We start from the raw sequence: 6,114 nt of genomic DNA, 5'->3' as shown, positions 1-6,114 counted from the left end.
TCTTTCAAAAATTTCCAGCCTTTAAACAGCTGAAACCCCGTCTAAATGGTGCTGAATGAATTAACGTATGCACCCCTTTAGACCACAATATACACTCACCTAAAAGATTATTAGGAACACCATACTAATACGGTGTTTGACCCCCTTTCGCCTTCAGAACTGCCTTAATTCTACGTGGCATTGATTCAACAAGGTGCTGAAAGCATTCTTTAGAAATGTTAGCCCATATTGATAAGATAGCATCTTGCAGTTGATGGAGATTTGTGGGATGCACATACAGGGCACGAAGCTCCCGTTCCACCACATCCCAAAGATGCTCTATTGGGTTGAGATCTGGTGACTGTGGGGGCCATTTTAGTACAGTGAACTCATTGTCATGTTCAAGAAACCAATTTGAAATGATTCGAGCTTTGTGACATGGTGCATTATCCTGCTGGAAGTAGCTATCAGAGGATGGGTACATGGTGGTCATGAAGGGATGGACATGGTCAGAAACAATGCTCAGGTAGCCCGTGGCATTTAAACGATTCTTCAGTCTTCAAGTGTCCAATTTTGGTGAGCTCGTGCAAATTGTAGCCTCTTTTTCCTTTTTGTAGTGGGGATGAGTGGTACCCGGTGGGGTCTTCTGCTGTTGTAGCCCATCCGCCTCAAGGTTGTGCATGTTGTGGCTTCACAAATGCTTTGCTGCATCCCTCGGTTGTAACGAGTGGTTATTTCAGTCAAAGTTGCTCTTCTATCAGCTTGGATCAGTCGGCCCATTCTCCTCTGACCTCTAGCATCAACAAGGCATTTTCGCCCACAGGACTGACGCATACTGGATGGTCTTCCCTTTTCACACCATTCTTTGTAAACCCTAGAAATGGTTGTGCGTGAAAATCCCAGTAACTGAGCAGATTGTGAAATACTCAGACCGGCCCGTCTGGCACCAACAACCATGCCACGCTCAAAATTGCTTAAATCACCTTTCTTTCCCATTCTGACATTCAGTTCAGAGTTCAGGAGATTGTCTTGACCAGGACCACACCCCTAAATGCATTGAAGCAACTGCCGTGTGATTGGTTGATTAGATAATTGCATTAATGAGAAATTGAACAGGTGTTCCTAATAATCCTTTAGGTGAGTGTAAAATCGAAGAGCTTTGAGAGCGATGACGAGCGGCATGGGGTAGTGGAATAGTGCGGCCGCCACCCTCGCAATAGCGGAATTGATGACCCCTCCCTAAAAAAAAAGCACCTACAGAACTCCGATCTAACGTTTCCATACTATTTTCACAAATTGAATGTCTTTTGGATGCTGCTGTTGACATAAAAAGCTAAAATTGACTCGATCCTGATGTTTTTTCTGTTCTGTTTTCCTCCTATGTATTATTATGTATATATGATAGAAGTATATTTATTTTGAATAATTGTTGCGAATGATCAAATTCTTTTATCTGGAATACGTCCACAATGCACACAATGAATAAAACAAATTTGTCAGACAGAAGGCAAACTCATACATGCTGGTTGTTGCTTTACCTCGCACCATGTCAGTGCAGGACGGTTTCGGATTCGACAGGAAAGAGAGCCAAACCAACTAAAGATCTGAGCTGCTGGTATGAGCGCATTTATTCACTGTACATAAAGGCTCAAAGGACGGGAAACAGGAATGGTGAGATGGACGTGGGCAGTTTGGATGCAAAACAGTCGCTACGAGAGAAGTGCAATTACTTCTGAAAATGTTTGATTTCATTGTTTTTTTTTTGTTTGTTTGTTTGTTTTTTTTGGCTACTTCACTAGAAAAACAGATTGACGATTTTGACAGGCGTTTACTTTTTCCTATTGGTCCCTGGGAAATTCTGAACGGACATGGGTGCTGTCCTGTATTTCAGACTAGCTTGTATCTCCGCTGAAGTAAAAACTAATTAAAGAAAAGTTTAAAGTCTAAATTGAACCTGTGCCGTGCCTGTGCAATTTTTTGCAGTACAGCGGGTTCTGCTGCGGCTTTACCATATAATAATGAAACATTTTTAGACCACAGTTTTATTATTTACTGACTTTTTATTCAAATTCTGCATAATCCTTATTTCTATCTGGTCTGGGACAGTCAGGTTGCTCCGCACATAAGTGAGCTCGAGGATGTCTGCAATGGGAAGAAGCAGACAAGGAGGTCAAGCAGATGCCTCTTCTATCACACTTGCTATGACGCTTTTTTCGCTTGACGTACATTACTTCTCCGTTTATAACATGGTCAGCATTTCGCCAATCCCCTCTTCTACTGATACTAGATGTTATCTTTGGTAGTTTAGCAATACACCAGCTGTGCCAGTTGCTTGATTTGGACATCACTTGGTTATTTTCTTTCTTATCATGATGGATCTCTTCGTTGTCAACTACAGTATTTTCAGATTTCCTCGCGTTCGCCTGTCCTTTGCCTGTAACGCAACGCAACACAACCGTTTTTTCACTGTTTACTTTAACTTATTAAATACACATTTTTTTCCTTTTCCAAAAGTTGAGTATATTTGTGTGTCTAACTTTGTTGAGATCTAGTGAGGAGATGTGAAACCCACTGCTTCGCGGGGGCTGCGGGCATCCACATCTACGCCAGATTCTCCTTAACTGTGGGGTTTGGAGAACTAAAGGTAACAGAACGGGTTGCCCGTTGCACTTTAAATATGGCGCAGAACTCCACACACCACCAAATCGTTCTTTTTATCTGAACAGCACTTTGAAAAGTAGTCCAGTTTGACGTAAAACCCAAACATCTGGTAATTCAGCCTGTCTGTACAAGCATAAGTATGGCAGACTGGGCAAATTGCAATCACTTAACACATATTTTGACAAAATACAAAAAAAGTGTCATCTGTCCCCTTGATGAAGCAAATTAATAGCAGGAAACGCTCCACCTTTCAAAACAGTTACAATAAGTCTCACCCTAATATTACACTACGGATATGTGTACGTTTTGCAACTTGTTAAAATCAAAATATGATGTATTATTATTTTATCACAGTTAAATATGATGACAAGTACATTGGAAAAGCCAACGTTTTCTGTCATTTAAAGGCATTTGTGTACTCTTTCTTAATTTAGAAGTTTTAAAAGTGTTGATCTGAGAGTTATGTCATATTGTAAATTCATGTTCCAAAAAAGTTACTGTATTTGTCATGAAATGCGATATAAATACACAGAACTAGAGCTGGGACTCTAAAATGCTCATTTTTTATGATTTGTCCGGCCTCTCAAGCCTAAATGTCAACTTCGCCCATTTCGTTATTTTTAATAATGTACAATACTGTTTCGTTTTTCAAAACAACGTTTATTGATCATGTCAGCTATTAAAAGCTATAATAAAAGATTGAGTTTTTTAGATACAGATTTTGACTGCAGTCCTCACCAACCGGCATTTCTTACGTTGAATTACACTCTTAAAAAATTTATGGCACTTTGTGGTTCTTTACTGGGTTGTGTAGTTCTTCCTAGAACTATTGCTTGACTAAGAAGTATTTCATTCTGGGAAGTATGCTTTCCATATATTCTTTGTGCTTTGAAACCGATTCACTCGAAAGAGGCCCCAATTATTCTGCAATAACTCTCGCTAGGACGAAGCAATCTGAACGAAGCAACATGCAATGTGCTCCTCAGTATACGGAGCTTCGAACAAGCTGGGATACCCCTGCGTCTGAGTGATGAGGTAGGCACTGGACAACCGTCGCAACATTTAACCTCGATTTGCAGCTTCTGGGTACATATCGGCCATACCCCTTCACTCAGTCAACTTCTGATCAGGATGGTGGTGTACAGTATTGAGCAGCGCGTCTTCATGGTGTGAACTTATTGGGTCACCAATTCGTTTAAGCCATGTCAGAATCAACTGGATGATCGTGAGTTAACAGAAGGTTACTTCCAGCAAGATGGAGCAAAGTGTCACACATCGCCATGAAGCATGGCAGTCATTGAGTCCTTCTTCAGCAACAGGGTCATTTCAAAGGGCCACCACTGTCACTGGATCTGACACCACCAGACTTCTTCCTTTGGGGGTATGCTCAAAGGAAAAGTCTATCAGAACAAACCTCACACTGTGGAAGATTTGAAGGAAACCATCCAACTTGAAATTGCTGCTATTCCTCCTGACACGCTTGCCGATAAGTTCAGGAACATGGAGTGTCACATCGAAATGTGTCTGCCAGAAAATGGAAACCACTTCCAGCATCGGGTGTAATGCAATCGAGTACATATACGTCAAGGTATATAGCATATTTTAGTGGTTCAAATTGCTTCGTCCTTACTGGAGTTACAACAGAATATTCGAGACCTCTTTCGAGTGAATCTCCCTGTATTATGTTTAAAAAATTGAAGTCTCTAATGTATGGTAGACTACCTTGTAGGACACTAACAAACTAAGAAAACCTGGACTTGGCTGGTGTTATTGCATTCACCAGTAGTCCTTTTAAAAACCATGACCCATTGGTATTTCATAAATCTCTTACAATCTGTTCATCATTTATTACTGCAAGGGGCCAGTTACTTATCTAAATATATAAAGGTTCTCTCTGGAGCCTTCACATGGATGGGTCTTTAGGCAACCAAAAATGGTTCCATTATGACATCACTTTGAAGGACCACTCTGGCACTTTTATTTTTAAGAGTGTAGTTAGGCAGACTGGTTATTCATTAGTATAATTTTCAAATACAGTAGAATGTGGCAATTTGAATTAGCCTCATGTTTCTGATCTCCAAGATAAGCATTTCACCCTGACAAAGGGTTTGGACCTTTCTAAGGGTAAGCAGCAGACGTACCTCATAGTGAATGAGTGATGGGGGTAAGGCTTAAGTGTGGGTAAGAGCAGGGCAAATGGGCTATTACTTAAGTCCATCATTAGTGGGGGAAAAATTGGGTGTGCCTTTTCATTTTTGACTATTTTTCTTGAAATTGTACATGATTTTGTACACTATTTTTATTTCCATGCCTCTGTGGGCTCCTTTACTTCTCCTTTCATGTTAAACTTAAAACTTGCCAATTTCACAGATATGTACAGTTCATTCCCAACATGATCTTGCTGTCACAACAACTGCTACTCAGTTATTGAGAAAATTGGACACTGCAGTAGGAATCAACCAACTAACAGCTGATGAAACAATCTAAAAAAGAAAAGCACAAACAGCTGTCCACAAAGGAATGCAAAAGTGGGATAACTCCAGTACAAAAACTAGTGGATTCAGGAAGTATTTAGACCCTTCACTCTCTGCACTCTTTATTGTTGTAAATTTAATTTTGAATGGACACATTGGCCATTTTTGTCCTTCAATGTACACTCAATAACCCATAATGACAAAATTAAATTGTTTTCAGGAAGGTTTGCAAAGTAGTTGCTCATCATAAGAAATGATGGCTCACCTTGAGGGGCAGGGTTGCCTGGCGCTGAAGTCAACCCCACCCAACACACACCCCCGACCAACCTGAAAGGTTGTGAATTCCCGATGTAGGTATATTTTTGCAATTAAATATCTAAAAATAGTCCTAATTATCATTTGTATTGTGTAGAAAAACTGATACCTGAAATTAAAAAAGAAAACAACTCCTAAAGAAAATAACTCTATGGTAATGAAACTGAGTTAGATGGCTTAATTGCTCACACAATAAATTAAATTAAACCCAATGCTAAAGTTTATTTATTAATTTAACCAATCAAACAGACAAATAACAGGAACAAGTTTGAGAAACTCATAGCTACAATATTTAAATTAAGGAAACCAAGTCACTGAGCATGAGAAAGGTGCTATATAAATAAAATGTATTATTATTATTATTGATCTTCCCTATACAGACTCGTGTAATATGCCATACAGTGACCCAGGGACCTCAGATGTAAGAGTGTTCAACATGCTCATTGGTATGAAGGTTGTTACAAGACCACTGTTAAAACATTCAAAATGGAGTGGTCTGGTGTAAAATAGGACTTAAGGGCCTCTTCCAGGGATCTTCTAGTCACAAGATATGTTTGTCTGCACATCTCAACAAGGTAACACAAGATGAAGAGTAATGGCATTTGTGAGAGGTAAGGGAAGAGAATATCTTTGGTCTAAATTGAATATGTGCTGAATTCCAACTCATTCTGGTTCACTAACACAT

Source organism: Polypterus senegalus, chromosome 9, assembly GCF_016835505.1.
Source record: "Polypterus senegalus isolate Bchr_013 chromosome 9, ASM1683550v1, whole genome shotgun sequence".
Taxonomy (NCBI): Eukaryota; Metazoa; Chordata; class Cladistia; order Polypteriformes; family Polypteridae; genus Polypterus; species Polypterus senegalus.
This window is presented reverse-complemented; position numbering follows the sequence as displayed.